General features: G+C 48.8%; 1 protein-coding gene across 1 annotated transcript in view; it reads left to right on the forward strand.

Annotated features, from left to right (window-relative positions):
• Positions 1-23262, forward strand: part of LOC138287583 (sodium- and chloride-dependent GABA transporter 1-like) — a 596565-nt gene that overhangs the window by 516702 nt on the left and 56601 nt on the right. The window lies entirely within an intron of this gene.

Consider the following 23262-nt stretch of genomic DNA (forward strand, 5'->3'; position numbering starts at 1 on the left):
TAAGCCCTGAAGTGCCCAGGGCGAATGTCAATCAGAGACACTTCGCCACAGAGTGGGGTGGGGTCAGCAGTCTCACTGACCCCATCCCACTCTGTGACGAGGCTGGGGCTGCTGCCTTCCCGAGGGAAGGCAGCAGTCCCATCCCTCCTGTGAACTGGAAGCTGAAGGTAAGTGTGTGTGTGTGTATGTGTGTGATGTTTTAAATTGAATGTTTGGTGCGCGCATGCATGTTTGAGTGTTATGAGTGTTGTTAATTGATGTGCGTGCGTGCGTGTGTGAAAGAATGAGTGTGTGCGATCTTTTAAAATGAATGTTTGGTGCGTGCGTGCATGTTTGAATGGTATGAGTGTTGTTAATGGACTTGCGTGCGTGCGTGCGTGTCTGTGTGTGAAAGAATGTGTGTGTGCGTCCCACCCGCCCCCTCCCTCCTAAAGCTGCCGTCCGCCACTGACAGAAAGGTACAGTGCAGGATAATACCGCCACCTCATCTTCCATAACTCTCCTGCCCACTGAGATATGCATCTCCTTCTTAAACTGCATGCAACCCAGTTCCGCATTTATAGGATAGGAATGTAAAAAAATGTAGGGATGTAGACTCATCCTAAATATACTTCTAGTGTCTTCAATGTGGATGCATGGATAATTTAAATGTAAGATACCACCACAAATTTCAGTGTCGATGTTTTCTTTCTTTTGAGTCAGATAAACACAGTTTTTCCTTCATAAATATTACTTAATGCTAATAAGAAATGTAATAACATTTCCCGGAAGTCTACTCGTATTGAGGGACAAAATTCAGAGAGAATATTATAATGTAAATTAAGGCCATTGTCTATAATAACTACTGAAGCGACTCAGATACTCAGATTCACATTCATAAAGCTCTGTTACCTTTCCTCTGCATGGTACCATTTCGAGCAACAGTTATTAAAAACAAAGATATTATTCTGGTACAAGAAATTCAGATAAATTGGAGGATTCTTCAAGTCCTGTTGATGGAGTGGCATGTAGTCTTCCAGAATGCAGCTGCTTTAGGGAAATGTATGATGTACGTAATGAAAGGGGATTCTTTTCCATGGCCCTGCTTGGTATAGTCTTAACATCTTATGACATTGGGAAAATTATATTCTGAATGTCCATGGATACACTGGCTTTTGAAATAATCGACATATTCAGAATATTTTTCTGGAGTCATTCTTAAATGGATGGTGACCATGACCTCTTCACAGAGAATCTATCACACACTTAAAGATTCCAAATTATAATTCCTGCCCATGTTTGAGAAATGTGGTATATCCTCTACAGCGTGGTTAAAGTAAGCGTTGTATAACTAATACATCCCTTAAGTGGACCATTAAAAAATGATCACAGTTACACAATATTAGTACTACATTATAAAAGAAGGCCATCTGTTGTTCAGATTGGACAAACACTAAGGCCCTCAGTATGACCCTGGCGGTCACCAGACTGCCAGGGGCATGGTCGCGGTTGCACCTCCACCAAAGTGTCGGTCTGACGCGACATTACAACCGTGGCGAAAGCGCAAGGGTGCAGGCAGTCGACAGCCTGGTGGTCTCGGTGGTTGTAATCCACCAGGGTAGCACTGCTGCCCTGGGGATTACGAGTCCCCTTTCTGCCAGCCTTTGCATGGCGGTAGTCCGCCATGCAAAGGCTGGCGGAAAGGGGTTGCCCGGAGGCCCCATGGGGCCCCCTGCACTGCCCTTGCTTTTGGCATGGGCACTGCAGGGGCCCCATGGACAGCCCCGCTGCGCTTTCCACTACCTGAATTACAGGCAGTGGAATGCGCAATAGGTGCTGCTGCACCCTCCGCACCGCGACATTGGTACTGGCTCGATTACGAGCCGGCATTAATCTTAAGGCCCTGCGGTGAATTCCTAATAGGGCTGGCGGTGTTCAGGCCACACAGGAGGCCTGATGGCAGTACAAGTAGGGCCTAGGTAACAGTAGGAGATGTGTTGGTTTAATTGCCAAAATACATAATCCATGACAACCACAACATTTTGAATGCAATACTTTTGGATACTTTTGATCCATAAATGTACTCTGGAGCATTGTTCTATAGGAATTAGGTAAGAAATGTTGAGTGGATGGTTGTGATTAAGCTGGAAGTCTGAGTTAATGTACGTTATGGTAGGAGAAAGGAACACAACCTTATGTTTATGATTTATACTGATACACTTTCCCTAGTGATAGAGAAAACGAAGAGATGTCTTGTAGATTCAATCAGTTGAGTTTTCACTTAAAAATAGGGATTAGTAGATAAATAACAGGATCTATACAAACTATAGCTAAACTAAACTGTCTTCTATCAGCCCCCCAAAAAGTTGGTGTAATAAAGGAATCACCTGTGTGAACCAGAGTGTTGATCACAAGAGAAGAATGATCGTTTTACACATGTGGTTTCTCCAAAAAGTATATAGGCAAGCTAATACCCAGTGCATTGCCATAGCCCAGCCTGAAGCTTACAGATAGCATCTACCCAGTGCTTAGTTTGTGAAAGAATGAGTGCTGGTGCCAAAAACTCTGCTCAGAAAAACTCGGCTTTCTCCATCCCGGATACCACAGCTGGTAGTCTTGATTCCTCCTCATACCGCTTTAATCCACTACCAGATATTCCCTGCCCCCTTATCTCACTCTTGGAGGTTCCTGCTTAAACCCCATTTTGACGTTTTTTCCATGTTGCCCTTCATCCTTCTTCCCCCTTCTGTGCTTTTCCTGCTTGGCTTCGAGAAATGTTTGATGAGGAAACATAAGTGCTATTCCCCAGAAATGAGAATCAGTGGCTCCCATCCACAACCACTGGCTCAAATTAAGCACTAGCATACCATAGGTTTATAACTCTCTATACATGATATATTTGGTCCATTCATTTTTAATTGAAAGAAGCAATTGAAAGGAGCAGCATTAACTTGCGCTCCATAGTACCACAAAATTCGAAGTTTTCTCACAATGTTTGGGGAACCCATATTTGGACGCTCAAAATATTGTTCCACATGTTCAACCTTGCTCACTAACCAGTGCCTCAGCTTCCTTTAGTCTCATATTGTAGAAGGTTTTTCCTTTTAAACTGCAAGCAAATGTAGGACATGATTGATGGGGTGCATGCATTGCACACAGATTCTCCCCTTAATTCAAGGAGATTCTAAACATCGTCAGGATAGGAGGAGTAGAGATGGCAAATTTAAAAACTCGCTTGAAAGTCATGTGCACACTAAGGAGCATATTTACAAGCCCCTAGCACTACCTTGTGCTGCCCTAGCCTAATTTTTACGCTAAGGCCAAAAGAAGGAGGATTTTCTCCCACATACTTTCAAAGTTGCGCAATACTTGCCAGGCATAATGTATGCAAGGGGATGGGGGGGTGTTACAACGCAGGGAGGCTAGGGGTGGGCAAAGAATTCTGCTCTGCCGGTGGAGTTTGCAGAGTTTTCCTCACTCCTCACAGTGTGCGGAGTTCCAAAAAACTTCACGAAGTGACGCAGAGCCAATGGTAAATTGGTGGGCACAATTTTGAAACATGAGCAGCCGTGGTAGGCTGCGACCGCTTGCAATGAGAAAACTGCCACTCGCGTTGAGGAAGCTGCCGCTTGAGTAGAAAATCTCCGCGTGATGCCGTTCACACTCCTGTGCTGAAAATCAGTGTGAACAGCGCACCTTACCAAACTCCGCCGCTCACGGAACTCCACGTAGCGCTGCAGAGTTTTTTCAGCACTTTATTCACTCTAGACAGTCAAACAAAGGGAGCTGAGGTATGCCCTGCATATCCTGATGTGTCTCCCTGAGCTAGAGTGGTGGGAGGAGCTGACACTTGCACCAGAATAGGGCTGTGCCTCTCCTTACACAAAGCGGTCTCCAACCCCCTGTAGTGTGTCTGGGGTCAGGACAGGAAAGGCAGGGTCTTGTGCACTGCATAGACTTCTCTATGATGTTTGCCTACTTCAAGGACAGAAATGGGAATAAGTACTGGACCCCTGACCCCACAACGTTAGAACACTTCTCGACAGAGGACATTCTGCCAGGCTTTTGAACTCTGAGCACTTCACCACTGCTAACCAGTGCTAAAGTGCATTTGCTCTCTGTGTAAATTGTATTGTTGATTGGTTTATCCATGATTGGCATATTTGATTTACTAATAGGTCCCTAGTAAAGTGCACTAGAGGTGCCCAGGGCCTGTAAATCAAATGCTACTAGTGGGCCTGCAGCACTGGTTGTGCCACCCACACAAGTAGCTCTGTAATCATGTCTCAGACCTGCCATTGAAGTGTCTGTGTGTGCAGTTTAACTGTAAATTCAGCTTGGCAAGTGTACCCACTTGCCAGGCCTAAACCTTCCCTTTTCTTACATGTCAGGCACCCCTAAGGTAGGCCCTATGTAGCCCCAAAGGCAGGGTGCAGTGTGTGGTTAAGGTAGGACATATAGGGCCTGATTCTGACCCTGGCGGCCGGTGACCGCCAGGGTCACCGGCCACGGGAGCACCGCCGACAGACCGGCGGTGCTCCGAAGGGCATTCTGACCGCGGCGGTTCAGCCGCGGTCAGAAAGGGTAAACCGGCGGTCACCCGCCGGTTTACCGCTGCCCTTCTGAATCCTCGCTCCGCCGCCATGGGGATTCAGACACCCCCTACCGCCATCCTGTGAACAGGATGGCGGTAGGGGGTGCCGCGGGGCCCCTGGGGGCCCCTGCAGTGCCCATGCCAATGGCATGGGCACTGCAGGGGCCCCGTAAGAGGGCCCCGCAAAGTATTTCAGTGTCTGCTATGCAGACGCTGAAATACGCGACGGGTGCCACTGCACCCGTCGCACCTTCCCACTACGCCGGCTCAATTCTGAGCCGGCGTCCTCGTGGGAAGGTTGATTTGCCCTGGGCTGGCGGGCGGCCTTTTGGCGGCCGCCCGCCAGCCCAGGGCAAATCTCAGAATCACCGCAGGGGTCTTTCGACCGCGGTGCGGTGTTCTGACGGGGTTACTTTGGCGGGCGGCCTCCGCCGCCCGCCAAAGTAAGAATGACCCCCATAGTAATGTGTTTTATATGCCCTGACAGTGAAATATTGCTAAATTCGTTTTTCACTGTTGCAAGGCCTCTCGCTCTCATAGGTTAACATGGGGGCTACCTTTAAATCTGATTAAAGTGTAGATTCCCTATGGGAGCGGATGGATATGTGGAGTTTGGGGTCTCTGAGCTCACAATTTAAAAATACATCTTTTAGTGAAGTTGATTTTAAGATTGTGTGTTTGCAAAATGCCACTTTTAGAAAGTGGGCATTTTCTTGCTTATACCATTTCTGTGACTAAGCCTGTTTGTGGATTCCCTGTCTGGGTCAGGTTGACAGTTGGGCTGGTTGCACCTCACACTAGACAGTGACACAAAGGGAGCTGGGGTGTAGCCTGCATATCATCATGAGCCATCTGTGCTAGGAGGGAGGGGAGGAGTCGTCACTCACACCTGAAAGGGTTGTGCCTACCCTCACACAGTGCAGACTCCAACCCCCTGGTGAGTGTCTGGGGCCTGGCCTGGGCAAGGCAGGATTTCACATTCCAAAGAGACTTTACTTTGAAGTAGGCCTACTTCAAAGGAGAAATTGGGTATAAGAAGGGCACCCAAAACCACAGACTTCAGAAACCCTTCGGGAAACAAGAGGAACCTCTGCCTGGAGAAGAGCTGAATAGCTGAGGAAGAAGAGCTGCCCTGCCTGTGATTGTGCTTTGTGGAGCTATCCTGCAGTTGCTGCGTCTGCCAGCATAAGAGGGCAAATACTGGACTGTGTGTGGCTTCCATCTTGAGAAGAAATCTCCAAGGGCCTGATTCAGAGCGGCCTCCTGTTGTTTGAAGTCTCAGGGACAGCAAAAACTTCTCTCTGCCAGCACCTGGAGTCTCTGGAGAGACTCCTACTCTGCCCTGTGGTGCCCATCCAGTTCCTAGGACCCTGAAAGGAGAAGCTGGCAGCCTAAGAGGAAGAAATCCATGCACAGAGCGCCATGCAGGAAAAGATCGACACAACTCCAATCTGCGGCTGAAGAACCGACACGGCACCAGCTCCACGGCTGAGAATCGACGCTCGCTGGGAACGCAATCGAAGAATCGACGCACGGAGCAGGAGAAATGACACACAGCATCGCTGACGGAGGCTGGGAGATCGCAACCCACGCTGCGTGGTTTTCGGATCATCGTGCGGCTGAATTTCTGACGTGAACCATTGTGTGCGTGTAAAAACAATGCAAGGCCTGCCTGGACCTGTGTGCGGACCGAATCGATGCATCGCTTTCCTACGGAGAGAAGAACCGACGCACGCCGACTAAACAGAAGGGGGAAGCAATGCAAGGTCTTGCTCGTGAGCAACATCGACGCACCGCAAGCCCTTTTCGACGCACACCTGCCCCGTGCGGGGATATTTTTGACACGCACCAGGTACATTTTCACGCTAGCAGCGCTAGCGTGTGTTTAAAACTACATAAAGACTCTTTTTGCATTTTAATTGATAACTTGACTTGTGTATTGTGGATTTTTGTGGTTTTGGTCCTGTTTTGTTTAGATAAATATCTCCTATTTATCTAAACTGGTGTTGTGTCATTTTGTAGTGTTTTCATTAAGTTACTGTGTTGGTACAAATACTTTACACTTAGCACTCTGAAGTTAAGCCTACTGCTCTGCCAAGCTACAAAGGGGGTAAGCAGGGGTTAGCTGAGGGTGATTCTCTTTTCCCCTGACTAGAGTGAGGGTCCTTGCTTGAACCGGGGGTAACCTGACTGTCAACCAAAGACCCCATTTCTATAAGGTGCTATAAGAAGAACATCCACACACAAACTCACTGCGTCATTCTGAACCAATACATTACTGTAAGGATTTGACACATTGCTGCTGCCCACACAATAGCATGGTCTTGGCTTGATGCAATGACCTTGGTTTCCACGCAGGCACCAGCTTACAGTCGCAGTGCGCCAGAAGAACCACTGCTGCATGAGTTTTGAGCACCACATCACTTAAGTCTGTGACACACTACCCTGACTTTGGCACAGCGCCTGCTTCATCGCTGTGAGATCGACTCTTCACAACTTGACTTTTGACACACCACGATGCATCATCCCAGAGCGCCATTTTCTTCATCGACATCATACCGCAGTAAGGAACTGATCCTTTGTGTCCCATACGATGCATCACCTCCCATATGGCAGCAAGGAGCCACCCAGCTCCACTTGCTAGTAGATCATAGGAGGATCATCACCTCCCCTGCATCAGTAAGGAACAGACGCATCAACTCCTCTGTGGCCCACGTCGTCTTTGTTTTTGCTGCATCTCAGGTACTTTGCCTCAGTCAAGCGCTTCATTGATTTCAAGGAACTATGATTATTTTTAATCTTTTAAAAGTGATATCTTTTCTTGTGTATGTCCGATTTTTATCGTTTTAGTCTTGTGTTCCTCAGATAAATATTGTCTATTTTTCTAAACTGGTGTGGCATACATTTTCGGTGTTTTCTCTGTGTCACTGTGTATGCGTACAAATACTTTACACATTGCCTATGCGATAAGCCTAACTGCTCATGCCAAGCTACCAAGGAGGTGAGCAGGAGCTATCTTAGCTGTGTTGCTCCCTTACCCTGACTAGAGTGAGGGTCCCTACTTGGCAGGGTGCAAACCACTGTCAACTAGTGACCCCAATTCTAACATTGGTGATCAGCGGTGAGGAAAGGACTTCAATTTGTACGTGACATACAGTGATTGGTGTACACTACTTCCATATCACAGACCATTACACAACCACATACTGTTTTTTTTCTTTTGGCCTTTTCTTTGTGCCCTCTGGAGTTCTTGTGCAACCTCTGGGTTTCATCCACCCACCATCATGTCTCAATCTGGTGAGCCATCAGCCGGTATTGTAGATTTGGTGTTTGAGCAGGAGACACTGGAGACCTATAAATTCTGCAAGGAGTTCAGGTGTACTCTTTAGTGCCTCACTAGAAAGGAGGAGCTGGTAAAGGTGCTGAGGACCTGGTTGGCAGCTAGTCAGGCTGGTGAACATGCAGATGTGGGCAGTGCGGATCTGGAGGAGCAGATTCTACATGGTGATTTTGTGGCATAACAGGGTCTGCCTGAGAGAAGGCATCCCCCAGGGCAGGCAGCAGTGTTTCTTCAAAGGGTCTGGCCCCAGAGGAGCTGGTGGACAGGCAGGAACCTAGAAAGCACACTTTGGAGCTTGAGAGGCTCAGGCTGGAAATTGAGGCAAAGCAACTGGCCTTAGAAGAAAGGAAAATTACCTTGGCTCTCAAGAGGAGATTAAAGGACCTGACCTTGAAAGGCAAGGCAAGCACAGATGGTGGCAGCATTTCGTCAGTGCAGTCTGAAAGAAGGGTCACCTATCCAAGAATCTAGGGGAAGAGTACGTTAAGGAGGATGACATACACAGGCGTTTTCAGGCTTACAAGGCAGCTCTTCACATGCAGGGGGTCCCTCAGAGAGATTGGGGGGCAGGTCTGTGGAACTACTTCACGGTGGAAGGGAGGGACACAATATTGGCACTAGGGGCAGCAAGCGAGCTCAACTACACTACCATGAAGAATGCCCTTATCACTAGGTATGGCCTGACACCAGAGATGCACAGAAGGAAGTTTAGGGAGAATAGGAAACTTGATTCCCAGACCTGGCTTGAGTGTATAGATTCCTGTAGCACTGGATGGTTGGATGAAGGGCAGTGAGGAAATAGATTATCAAGGGCAGTACAATTTGTTTGTATGGGAACACTTGTCTAGTCTGTGTTTTCCAGAGCTGCACAAGCACTTAATTGACAGCAGGCTCACTGACCCCAGGAATCTTGTTCAGGAGGCAGACCGCTGGATGAGGACCAGGCCCCACAAGAAGTTGCATGGGGGAGACTCCACCAAGGGTGGGCAGGGTCCCCATCAGAAGAAGGAGGGGGAGGTCAAGGGAGACACAGACGGGTCCCAGGATGGGGGGGAGAGAAAGGTTCCCATGTCCCTTCTGACAGGAAAGAGGGAGGTTATGGTGAGTAGTGGCCCAGGGCACCCCATTTTCAACCCTGTTGCTTTGAGTGTTCCCAACTAGGACACAAGATATGGAACTCTGTCCTAAGAAACCCCCCACTGGTTGTCACTCTACAGGGGTGGCCAATGTTGCCTTAAGGGGAGATAATCCCAAGGGCAGGTCATAGACCATGCCGTAACTTCCCTTAGTTGGGAGGTGAACTTAGATGGTGAGTTGGTGATCCTAGAGGGTAGAAATCGTCACTTCCACCAGGTGGAAGCGGAGGGGGTCCAAGTCACTGCTCTGAGGGACACCGGGGCTCACCGGACCATGGTTGTGGAAAGGCTAGTTTCCCCAGACCAGTACACCGGCCAGGTGTGTAGAGTGACTCCAGCCCAAGGGCAGGACTTTTTCAGCTCTATGGCATTGGTGTGCCTAGTGTGTGGCAGGGAGGTGACCCAGAGAAGGGCCATAGTCCCCAGATGCCCATAGACTGCATTCTGGGGCATTAGTTACCCCTGGTGTCAGAAGAAGTGGAGGGGTGGCTGCCAAAGACGCCCTAACAGTTCAGTTTTCTGGAGGTACCACTCCAAAGCAGAAGGTACCGGACTCCAGCAAGAGGGACAGGAGGAGGAAGAGCACACCCCTGTCTTCTGCTCAGCCTCAAGGTACAGGCCCTGAGTTGAGTGACCAGTCTCAGGATACCACCCCCGAACTGGTGGGAGGTGAAGTGGAAAAAGGGCTGCAGGGCACCTGGGGATATGTCCCTCCATTTTTCAAAACCACAGAGGCGAGAGAACGCGGGATGGCCTGAGGCCTGGCTCTTCACACTGACAGCTGTAAGTGGCCTCTGTTACTTGTTGTCCTTGTGGTCAGAGTTTTCCCTGGGCTGGGGACCAAAGTGAGACCCATGGGGTGGAATGGGCCACATCACACTGTTGGCCGTGGTGGTACTGTCTGCCTTCTGTGATGCCTCTGTGACTAAGATAAGGTTAGGTGCAGCACAGATGGAGTCCACAGATGAGTAGAATGGCTCTCCTGGGTCATTTTACTGGCCCTGAGAGTGTAGACAGAGGGAACCGCCTGGGTTTAGAGAGGCGTTGCACTTGCAAGAGCCCCTGCAGTAGTGGGCCATTGTCCAGGTTCTATCACCTTAATCAGGGACGTCTGGCAAGGTTTTTATTGGCTTACCCTGGCTTTAGACTGGGAGGGGGTTGTGTTGGAAATGGCCCTTTTTGCATGGTTATCCCCAAACATTTTGCCCTGACCTCCTGTTTTTGACTGTTTGCTGCATTTCGCTTTTGCTGGCTTTAGGACTCTGGACACTTTGCCACTGCTAACCAGTGCTAAAGTGCAAGTGCTCCCTGCCTAAATTGTATTGGTGATTGGTTTAGCCATGATTGGCATATTTGATTTGCTAGTATGTCCCTAATAAAGTGCACTGCATGTGCCCAGGGCTTTAAATCAAATGCTACTAGTGGGTCTGCAGCATTGATTGTGCCACCCACATAAGCAGCCCTGTAAACATGTCTCAAACATGCCACTGCAACGTCTGTGTGGGCAGTTCCAAACTGCCATTTCGACTTGGCATGTGCACCCACTTCCCAGGCCTAAATCTTCCCTTTTATTACATGTAAGTCTCCCCTAAGGTAGGCCCCAGGCAGCCCCACGGCAGGGTGCAGTGTATTTAAAAGGATGTCCTGATAGTGAAATACTGCTAAATGTGGTTTTCACTATTGCAAGTACTGTCTCTCCCATAGGGTAACAGGGGGATTGTCTTGAAATATGTTCTAAGTGTAATTTCCAATTGGGAGCAGATGGAGATGTCGAGTTTGGGGTCTCTGAACTCACAATTTAAAAATACATCTTTTTGTGAAGTTGGTTTTTAAATTATGAATTTGAAAATGCAATTTTTTAGAAAGTGTTCATTTTCTTGCTTAATCATTTTGTGCCTCTGCCTGTCTGTGGAATACACATCTGGGATAGGATGACAGTTGCCTTGTTTGTGTTTTCACTCTAGACAGTCACACAAAGGGAGCCGAGGTGTGCTGTGCATATCCCAATGGGTCTTTCTGAGCTAGAGTGTTGGGAGGAGCTTATACTTTCACATGAATGGGGGCATGCCTCTCCTTACACAAAGCAGTCTCCAACTCCCTGGAGTGTGTCTGGAGCCAGGGCAGGAAAGGCAGGGCCCTGTGCACTACAGAGACTTCTATTTGACAGAAATAGGTATAAGTACTGGGCCTCTAAACCCACAAAGTTAGAACACTTCTGGACTGAAGACATTCTGCACGGAAGAAGAGCTGGATGCTGCAGGAGGGTCTGCCACTCTGCCTGTTGCTTTGTTGGGCTGGCCTGCTGCTTGTTGCTTCTGTCCTGGCAGAAAAAGGACTGGACTTTGGTCTCTACATCTTACTTTCCAATGTTCTCCAAGGGTTTGAGTTGGGCTTGCCTCCTGTTAAGAAGTCTCTGGGACAGCAAATACTTCATCTGCCAGCACCTGGGCTCCTCTGGTGAGAGCTCTGTCCTGTAAATTGGTGCCACATCCAGTCTGGGCCCTTGGAAGAGGTTTTTGGTGCTACAAGAAGAAAATCCACTCATCGACTCACTACATCATTCCGAACCAAGGTATAGCTGTAAGGATTCAACACATCGCCATTGCCCGCACCAGAGCGTACCCAGGGCTTTCCACGCAGGCCCCAGCTTTCTGTCGCAGTACGTCCAAAGAACCACTGCTGCGTAAGTTTAGAGCACTGCATCACTAAAGTCTGTGACACACCGCCCTGACTGCAGTGCATCAACGATGCATCGTCCCTAGGAACCATTTTCCTCAAAGACACCGTACCCCAGTAAGGAACTGATGCTTTATGCCATAAACGACTCATCACCTCCCCTATGACAGTAACAAATAATATATCATCTCCCCTGCCTAGCAGTAAGGAACCGATGCATCACCTCCCCTGCAACTGTAAGGAACTGACGCATCTTCAGCTGTTTTGACCTGTAGCCCACATCACCTTTGTTTTTGATGCGTCAGAGGTACTTTTCCTCAGTCAAGCGCTTCATTGACTTCAAGGAACTACAACTACATTAAGGGGGTCATTACGACCCCAGCGGTCGGTGTAATAGTGTCAGTAGTACCGCCAACAGGCTGGCGGTACGTACCGCCACTATTATGACTTTGGTTCTTTGGCCAAAGCCAAACCGCCAAGTTAACACACCAACCGCCACAGCGGAAACGACCGCCGGGCTGGAGACAATAGTCTCCAGCCGGGCCGCCGTCACAAGGCCGCCCATGGAATTTTGACCCCGCCCACCGCCATGGTTTCTGTGGTTTCTATACCACCACGAAACCCGTGGCGGTAGGCACTATCAGTGCTAGGGAATTCCTTCCCTGGCACTGATGGGGGGCTCCTCCGCTCCCCTCCCCAGAGTCCTTCATGCCATACCGCCCCGATCCCCCCACATATACACACATACACGCACATACATACACACCCATACACACACGCATTCCCACATTCACCCACGCATGCATACATTCATACACACTCACAGCAACACTCACTAACACACATCCAGGCACTCATGCAATCACACGACACAACATGCACGTACACACACACCCATTCATGCACAGATGCATTACAAATGCATGCACACATTCAAACACAGTCATATACACCCCCACACACGCACACAACAACCCCCGCCCCCCTCTCCTGTCGGAGAACCTGACTTACCTGCTTGCAGGAGAACCCGACTTATCTGCTTGCAGGGGGTCCTCCGACAGGAGACAGGACACTGCGCTGCTGCCAGCAGCAGCGCCTGCCAGCAAAACACCGCCAGGCTGTATCATGGTTCATGATAAGGTCGGCGGCGTTCTGCTGGCGTGGTGCTGCTGCTGGCAGCAGTGTCACCTTACCGCCGTCCGCCACCATGACTGTAGCCAGAATTCTGCCAGCTTTCTGGCGAAATTCCGGCTACGGTCATAATTTGGTGGATGGTCGGTAGCCACGGTGACGGTATGTTGGCGGCCGTCGCCGTGGGTGTAGGTGGCAAATTTGTCGCCAATGTCATAATGAGGGCCTCAATCTTTTAAAAGTGATGTCTTTGCTTGTGTATGTTGGAATATTGTTGTATTGGTCTTGTGTGCTCAGACAAATATTGGCTATTTTTCTAAACTAGTGTGGAGTACTTTTGTGGTGTTTTCACTGTGTTACTGTGTTTGTGTGTGTACAAATACTTTACACATTGCCTTTGAGAGAAACCTGACTGCTCGTGCCAAGCAACGACAGGGGTGAACAGGGGTTGTTAGAAATGGGGTTTTTGGATGGCAGTCAGGTTGCCCTCTGTCCAAGCAAGAACCCTCACTCTAGTCAGGGTAAGTCACACACAATCTAAAATCAGCCTGTGCCCACCCTCTGGTAGCTTGGCACGAGCAGTCAGGCTTAACTTAGAAGGCAATGTGTAAAGCATTTGTGCAATAAATCATACAACACCATAATATAACACCACAAAATACACCACACAGTGTTTGGAAAAATATATAATATTTATCTGGATATCTTCAGGTCAAAACAATCAAAGTTGCAATATGAATTTGTAAAGATATCACTGAAAAGTGATATAAAGGGCCTGATTCTAACTTTGGAGGACGGTGTTAAACCGTCCCAAAAGTGGCGGATATACCACCTACCGTATTACGAGTTCCATAGGATATAATGGACTCGTAATACGGTAGGTGGTATATCCGCCACTTTTGGGACGGTTTAACACCGTCCTCCAAAGTTAGAATCAGGCCCAAAGTGTCTTAAGTCTTTAAAAAGTAAACAAAGTCTCTTTCAAGCACAAAGTACCTGGTTTCTGGTGGAAAATCTCCTCAGAGGGCCACAGAAGAAGAGATGCGTGGAAAAAGGGTGTATGCGTCGATTTCTTCCCAGCACACACGGACTTGCGTCGTTATTTTTCACGCGGGAAGTCGTGCGTCATTTCACGGCGCGCGGACAGTCTCTTTCTGTGGATCGCGGGGATTAACAGATGTCCCGGGTCTGTGCGTGGATTTTCCTGCTTGTTTTCCGGCTGCGCTTCGTTCTGCGGGGCTGCGCGTCGAAGTTTCGATCTCATGGCAGGCGTCGCGTCGATTTCTCCTTGGAAGTCGGGCGGCGTTGTCCTTGCGGGGCCGTGCGGCAAAGTTTCGATCTCACGGCAGGCGTTGCGTCGATTTCTCCTTGGAAGTTGGGCGGCGTTGTCCTTGCGAGGCCGTGCGTCAAAGTTTCGGTCGTCCCGAAGGCGTCGCGTCGATCAGCGTCGGTGTGCAGCGTTTTTCTTGCCGCGGAACAAGCTGTGCGTCAAAAATTTCGGCGCACGGAGCGTCCAAGTGAAAAAGAGAAGCCTTTTTGGTCCTGAGACTTCAGGGAACAGGAGGCAAGCTCTATCCAAGCCCTTGGAGAGCACTTTCAAAGCCAGACAAGAGTTCAGCAAGGCAGCAGGCCAACAGCAAGTCCTTTGTAGAAAAGCAGACAGGTGAGTCCTTTGAGCAGCCAGGCAGTTCTTCTTGGCAGGATGTAGTTTCTGGTTCAGGTTTCTTCTCTAGCAAGTGTCTGATGAGGTAGGGCAGAGGCCCTGTTTTATACTAAGTTGTGCCTTTGAAGTGGGGGTGACTTCAAAGAGTGTCTAAGAAATGCACCACGCCCCCTTTCAGTTCAATCCTGTCTGCCAGAGTCCCAGAAGGGGGTGTGGCAGTCCTTTGTGTGAGGGCAGGCCCTCCACCCTCCCAGCCCAGGAAGACCCATTCAAAATGCAGATGTATGCAAGTGAGGCTGAGTACCCTGTGTTTGGGGTGTGTCTGAGTGAATGCAAAAGGAGCTGTCAACTAAACCTCACAGACGTGGATTGAAGGGCACAACAAGATTTTAGTGCAAAGAAATGCTCACTTTCTAAAAGTGGCATTTCTAGAATAGTTATATTAAATCCGACTTCACCAGTCAGCAGGACTTTATATTACCATTCTGGCCATACTAAATATGACCTTCCTGCTCCTTTCAGATCAGCAGCTGCCACTTCAACAGTGTATGAGGGCAGCCCCAATGTTAGCCTATGAAGGGAGCAGGCCTCACAGTAGTGTAAAAACGAATTTAGGAGTTTTACACTACCAGGACATATAACTACACAGGTACATGTCCTGCCTTTTACCTACACAGCACCCTGCTCCAGGGGTTACCTAGGGCACACATTAGGGATGCCTTATATGTAGAAAAAGGGGAGTTCTAGGCTTGGCAAGTACTTTTAAATGGCAAGTCGAAGTGGCAGTGAAACTGCACACACAGGCCTTGCAATGGCAGGCCTGAGACAGGGTTACGGGGATACTGAAGTGGGTGGCACAACCAGTGCTGCAGGCCAACTAGCAGCATTTAATCTACAGGCCCTAGGCACATATTGTGCACTCTACTAGGGACTTATAAGTAAATTAAATAGCCAATCATGGATAAACCAATCAATAGTACCATTTACACAGAGAGCATATGCACTTTAGCACTGGTTAGCAGTGGTAAAAGTGCCCAGAGGTCAAAAGCCAACAACAACAGGTCAGAAAAAATAGGAGGAAGGAGGCAAAACGTTTGGGGATGACCCTGTCAAAAAGCCAGGTCCAACAGGGGTTATCTTAGCTGTGTGGCTCACTTACCCTGACTAGAGTGAGGGTCCCTACTTGGACAGGGTGCAAACCACTGCCAGCTATATACCCCATTGCTAACACTATTCAAGCTGGCATTGGCAGAAAATCATTAGAAAGTCATGTCATTAGTATAACGTCTGCTTGCATACAGCGGATGTTGATACTGGCATGGTAGTCAGTATGGCGGAGCATAGAACTGTCCAGTGTCCTCATTAAAAGTGACAAATCAAATAACAAGCAAGATAAATTGCCTTTTGAGTCTAAAGAAAGAAGCAGAGCACAGGAGCAAGAAAGCGACCAGAGTGATACAAACAAATCCCATTCCTGAGCAAGGACTGTGGTTTCATAGCTGAAAACCCTCCTGCAGTGCAGCCTGACCTTGATAGCAGTCAAGATCAACACAACAAATGCAAGTCTTAATGCTATGGCTACCAACTAGATATGTACATATCAAGACTGGATGCAGCAGGCGAAAAAATATCAATGGTGGAGGATAATGTGCAACAAAAAACTGAGAAATAGCTAAACATGGAAACGTTTCTCCCCATGATAAATGGCAAGAATGAGGATTAAGAAGCCCTGTCTTGCCATAACAGTCTACACATATTGGGCATCTTTGAGTCGATCGATACAGGTAAAATGGAAAAGTTTGTAGAAAGGCTGTTAACATTTGTTTTTTGAACAACTTTGTCCCGTCTGCTAGTGGTTAAGCAGGACCGCTGCTGCGGGGAACAACTGTCTGCCAAATTATGACCACAGACGGATTTCCGCCACGAGAAGGGCGGAAATTCGGTATGTCCATGCTGGCGGATGGCGTTAAGGTGGCGCTGCTACCACCAGCAGCTCCACGCCAGTAGTTCGCCGCCAGCCGTGTTATGAGAAATAATACGGCCTGGCGTGTTCTGCTGGCGGGCACTGCTGGCGGTAGCAGAGCCCCATCCCGTCCCCTGCCTGAAGACCCCCTGGATTCAGGTAAATCGGGTTTCCGACAGGGAGGGGGTGGTGGTGTTGTGTGTGTGTGTGGGGGGGGTGTGCATCAGTGTGTGAGTGTGTGCGTGAATGCAAATGTATGTGTAGTGTTGTGTGCGTGTGTGTATGCATGTGTGAGAATGCGTGTAAGTATGAATATGTGAATGCGTGTCTGTGTGTCAGTGTGAATGTGGTGCCGATGTGTGCATGAATGAATGAATGCATGCGTGTATGAATGCATGTATGCCTGTGTGAGTGTCTGGTTGTGTGTGTGTTTAGGGGTTGGGAGATTGGAAGGGGGAGCGTGGATGGAGGGAGAGGTGGGGGGCATCTGGGGAGTTGTTGGGGAGGTGGGGCCTCCTATCAGTGACAGGGAAGGAATTTCCTGTCACTGATAGGGCCTACCGCCATAGTTTTCATGGCATTACGAACGCCACAAAAACCATGGCGGTAGGCAGGGTCAAAATGCCTGCGGCGGTACAATAGCAGCCGCCGGGCTGGACATTCTTATCTGCAGCCAGGCGGCTGCTACCACCATGGTGGTCGGAGTGGTACATTGGCAGGTTGACTTCAGCAAACCCGCCAATGTCATAATGTGGCGGTATGTACCCCCAGCCTGTTGGCGGTACTACCACCACATTACCACCAACAGCCGGTGTCATAATGACCCCCTATGTGTTCCTGGATCACTGGAATGGAATGAGAGCTCTATAAGGTATTGGAGTATATGGGTCAATTGAAATATTGATACTATAATGAGGGAAATCTATGCTTGTGCGCTACCCAAACTAGATCGAAAAATTAACAGATAGATAAGATTTCCCTTTTCAATAGTGGGAAGAATTGCATAAGGGAAGATGGTTATACTTTCACAATGCTATATCTTTTTCTCAACATTCCCATTCCATAAGCTAGGTAATATTTCCATACATTGCGATCCATGCTAATTTGATTCATCCATGTTGGCAAGCAACCTCAGCTCAAATGGGAGACATTGACAATAGCCTATGCACAGGGTGATTTTGCTGCACCTGACCTAGAAAAACATTAAGGCCCAGATTTAGGAAAAGTGGCACTTCACATCGTGAAGCACCACTTTACTTGCGCTCCCCTGCACCTCCTAATGCCACCATGTGTGCACCGTATTTAAGATATGGCGCACCATCGCGGTATTAAGAGCAATAGCGTCAACATTTTTGACGCTACTGTGGCGCTTTGCTCCACTAGTGAAAAAAATTCTGACATTAGTGGAGCAAAGTGCAAGGAGGCCCATTGATTCAAATGGATGCATCCTTTTAACAGCTGTTTTCATCAGGTATTAAAATATGATGCCAAAATGGCACAATAAAATCTTGTAGATTTTACTGTGCTTTTTTGCAGGCCTTCTTGCGCTGGAACACCCCCTTTACATACATTATGCATGGCGCATGCATAAAGTGGTGCAAAGGGTTGCAAAGTGGTGCAATGCATGCATTGCACCACTTTGTCGGTATGGCATGCTTTCATTGCACCATTTTTGCAGGCCTCCTTGCGCTGGAACATCCACTTTGCATACATTATGCATGGCGCATGCATAATGTGGTGCAGAGGGTTGCAATGCGGCACAGCGTTTTTGGCACTCTAACGTCACATTAGCGTCAGACAAATGATGCTAATGTGGCGTTAGATGGCGCAAGGCCATCCTTAAATTTGGGCCTATGTGTGCATGCGCATTTTGCACTCTATTCCATTTACCTAAAACCCTACCTACTGCATTTAGCTATGTAAGCTGCTAATGCATCTCCTACGCCACTCAACACAATTCTTTACAGGCAGGCCTGCAGGTAACAACTGGACATCCTCATTTCTCATTGCACATCGCTGGCCTTGGATAGCTCGAGGCAGAAGGCAGGAGTGAAGCTGCTTTATTCACCCTCAGCTCCTCTAGCAGGACATCCAGACATGCCCTTAAGTGGGAAAACAAAGGCACAAGTGTAACTAGTCAAATGAAGCATTATAAAATGGAGAGATCTATATCAGGCTGGCAGCTTTCTAGGCATAAGCACATTAAAAATCGGCCCAATTGTACAATACTTGACTGGGTTGTTTAGTATCGCCTTAGGGCTAAAATTAAATCACTTTCTCCATTCATTCTGCGTAAGCCACGTGTATTAAAATCCCTGGAAGAATTAATAAACACAAAATGCCTAAACAGTTCAAAAAAACTATATAACTCCGTGGGAAGAGAAATTACAAATCACTAGTGCTTAATTTGTGCCGGTGGTTGCTGGTGCAGGGTACCAGCACTTATTTTTGAGGGCCGGCACTTATTTTTCTGCCTTAAGCATTCGCTGCGAGCAATAGACACATATGAAAAAGATGGAGGAAGGGAAAAACTAAAACGTTTCTCAAATGGAGAAAGCAGAAAGCTGCAGGAGTGAGTTGAAGGGGCAGGGAGTGGCTGTAAATAAACTAAAGAGGCCGGAGATGGCTTCAGGATCCCTTGCCTCAGTATTCCGTGCTCACATATTTAATTGCAGCAGCTGCGTGTTTCAGAGGAGAGCTTTAGGCTCCGGCAAGTTTTTATTGACAAATTAAGGCCCATATTTATACTTTTTGACGCACAACTGCGCCAACGCAGCTGTGTGTCAAAAATGTTACCGCCCACTAACGCCATTCCAACGCGCCATGCGGGCACCTTATTAATGGAATGACGGTAGCCAGCGCTGCGGACTGGTGTGCGTCAAAAAAAATTACTCACACCAGGCAGCGCCGGCGTATGGGAAAATGGGGGTTGTGCGTCAAAAAATGGTGCAAGTCAGGTCTGAGGCAAAATTCAGGCCTCAAACCGGATTTGCGACTTTTTATTTGACGCCCAACCTCCATTGACATGACTCCTGTCTTAGCAAAGACAGGAGTCATGCCCCCTTGCCCAATGGCCATGCCCAGGGGACTTATGTCCCCTGGGCATGGTCATTGGGCATAGTGGCATGTAGGGGGGCCCAAATCAGGCCCCCCTATGCCACAAAAAAAATCGGAAAAAAATACTTACCCAAACTTACCTTTACTTCCCTGGGATGGGTCCCTCCATCCTTGGGTGTCCTCCTGGGTTGGGCAAGGGTGGCAGGGGGTGTCCCTGGGGGCAGGGGAGGGCACCTCTGGGCTCCTTCCGAGCCCACAGGTCCCTTAACGCCTGCCCTGACCCAGGGGTTAAAGAACGTTGCACATCAGGCTGTGCGTCGTTTTTTAAGGCCCACCCCCTCCTGTGCATCAAAATGACGCCAGAGTATAAATAAGGGGCACAGGTCTTAAAGTCATTTTTTGGAAGGGAACGCCTACCTTGTATATAATTAACGCAAGGCTGGTTCCCCCTTCCAAAGAATGACGCACATGGTGGAATTTTGGCGCCCGCGGGGTCTGGCGTCAAAGTATAAATATGGGGCATGGTTTGCGCCGATTGTGCGTCAAATTTGTTTACGCACATTTGGCGCAAACAGAGTATAAATATGCCCCTAAGTACTGCAAACCTCCATTTCAGATAAGGATTGGGAATTCTGTTGCTTACAGACACCTGCCTTATCTCCTAGTAGCAGACTCTGGCCCTCATTCTGACCTTGGCGGGCGGCGGAGGCCGCCCGCCAAAGTCCCGCCGTCAGGTTACCGTTCCGCGGTCGAAAGACCGCGGCGGTAATTCTGACTTTCCCGCTGGGCTGGCGGGCGGTCTCCTTCAGACCGCCAGCCAGCCCAGCGGGAAAGAGGCTTCCACGATGAAGCCGGCTCGGAATCGAGCCGGCGGAGTGGAAGCTGTGCGACGGGTGCAGTTGCACCCGTCGCGTATTTCACTGTCTGCGCAGCAGACAGTGAAATACATGTAGGGCCCCTCTTACGGGGGCCCCTGCAATGCCCATGCCAGTGGCATGGGCACTGCAGGGGCCCCCAGGGGCCCCGCGACCCCCCCTACCGCCATCCGGATCTCGGCGGTCCGACCGCCGGGATCTGGATGGCGGTAGGGGGGGTCAGAATCCCCGCGGCGGTGCAGCAAGCTGCGCCGCCGCGGAGGATTCAATGGGGCCGCGGTACACTGGCGGGACCCCGCCAGTGGTGCCGGTCCGACCGCGGCTTTACCGCCGCGGTCGGAATCCCCATTGGAGCACCGCCGGCTTGTCGGCGGTGCTCCCGCGGTCCTCCGCCCTGGCGGTCAAAGACCGCCAGGGTCAGAATGAGGGCCTCTGTCTAATGTACTTTCACTATCTGCATAGACTATATCATACACTACTCTTTCTATGGAAAGAGGTATTGTGGCCCATTTCAGTATAAGATGCGGAGTCCTAAACTTTCTACATTGGCCTCAAGCTGCCCAAATATATATGATTTCACAGTGGATGTTCTGCATACACCTTCTAACATGACAGGTGACTTCATAGAACCAGAGCCGAAGTTGGTGCTGTTTTGCTGGGTACATCTAATATCCATATCAGTTGTTAGGTTGGTGGCGATCTCAATGCTACCAACATCAAGAGGCTGTGTAATGGGGCAGGGTTAAATTGCACATACACGTCATGTGGATATCTGGCCCCACCTACTGTAGCAAGCAGCTTGACACATATGCGTCTCCCTAGCCCGGGAGGCTCACCTCAAAGCTATATGGGCACCTTTTTGACTATACTTACTAAACTGTACTATGGATGCACAGTCCTCTCACTCTGGACAGGAATCCTCATCAATAGAGCACCCGTGAACTTCAGGAAATTACGCTTAGTGCTACATTGTATGTTTCCAGATGACTGTGTGTTAGAAAGTGGTTTATTAGTAGATGCACATAGGTAGCTACAGCTAGTAATAACACCACAATCACAAATAAGGTCCAGTCAAAATCTTAATAAATTAATCCTTGCTCAACCCTTAGTAGCTTGACTGATGAGCTGTCAGGCTTAACTTAGGAGACAGGTGTGTAAAGCATTTAATATCAACAAAACAGTACATCAGTAACACGCAAGACACAATAAAAATCTTACACAATTTATACAAATATAGAATACTTTTATCTTTAAAATTACACCAAAATAACAAAAATTCAAAGTAGGGAATCAGAGATATGAATTTTAAAAGATTAAGGCTCTAAAAAAATGAAATTACAAGCATGGCGGTGACCGCCATGCCTAACCGCCACTTTCCCACTCTGACTGCCAGGGTGGTAACGACCGCTGGGCTGGAGACATCGGTCACCAGGCTGGCGGCCGGCACTACACCGCTGCCGGTATCACGACCCCGCATACCGCCATGGATTTCGTGGGGTTCTGTACCGCCACGAAATCCATGGCAGTAGGCACTATCAGTGCCAGGGAATTTGTTCCCTGGCATTGATAGGTGTCTCCCCCAACCCCTCCCCAGGGTCCTCCCCCCAAACCCCCAACCCCCCTACAACCCCCAAAGGTGGTAGGACCCCCCAAACATGGACACCCCCCCTACATGCACACTCACACAACTACTACACATACATGCACACATACACACAGACATAAACGCACAAATTCCCCATACACACAACACATCCCCTGCATGCATACACGCACTCACACACCCCCTCCACACACTCACACGCACACCCCCATGCACGCACACAACACACAACACCCCCCACCCCTAACGGACGATCACCTTACCTGGTCCGGTGATCCTCCGGGAGGGAACGGGATCCATGGGGGCTGCTCCGCCGCCAGCACCCCGTCACCAGAACACCGCCACGCTGAATCCAGGGGGAGGATTCGGTGGGCAGTGTTCTGATGACGTGGCGGTGAAGGTGGAGCAGCCTCCACTTCAACGCCGACTGCCAGTATGGCTGCTGGCGGCTCTCCATCCAAAAAAGGGCAGAGGGCTGCCAGCAGTCATAATATGCTCTGCGGAAAACCGCCTGCACTGGCGGTCTTCAGGATGGCGGTACCTGGGGGTCTTGAAAAAAGACCGCCTAGGTCCAAATGAGGCCCTAAATGTAAAATGTGCTTTCCAGCACCAAAAAGCAACAAGCATTTGCAATGCAACAGTTCTCGCATTTGAAAGAGTTAGAGCTATTGGCGTAGTAAATGCATAAGTGGACCATAAGTGGACTTTTATTGCCACATAAATTGGTCAACCCTGCCTTATAAGTTGAACCTTTCCTGCCACATAAATCTGCTGAGCAAGCAGCTCTGCAAGACCATCCGTGACAAAAGCAAACTTTTATTGAGAAACAGTGAAACAAGAATTGTCAAAGATAGGGTATCACAGCTCTATACAATGATGAAGAAAATGAAAGTGCAACTATAGTTAAAGAAGCTTCGCGCTGCTATTTTGTGAGCTGTGAACGAATGGGATGCACTGTCTTCACCATAAATGTGACGTGAGTTAACTAAGATACAATGTGAAGTAACTAGTAGTTATGCATATCGCTCCAATACTTCCCATTGCGCTGTGTAAAACTCGAAAGCGTCATGGCCGCCATGAGCATAACTGAAAAACAAAAACAATGATAAGTAACTGGTAGTTATGCACATCGCACCAATACTGCTAATTGAGAGAAGATCGACCTAAAAAAAAGTAGTCCAGAAACCATATGTAAAGCATGGACGCTGCATATGTTAGCAGTAGTTGGCAGTTGTTCCTCTGTAA

The sequence above is a fragment of the Pleurodeles waltl genome, chromosome 4_1 (genome assembly GCF_031143425.1).
Source record: "Pleurodeles waltl isolate 20211129_DDA chromosome 4_1, aPleWal1.hap1.20221129, whole genome shotgun sequence".
NCBI lineage: Eukaryota > Metazoa > Chordata > Amphibia > Caudata > Salamandridae > Pleurodeles > Pleurodeles waltl.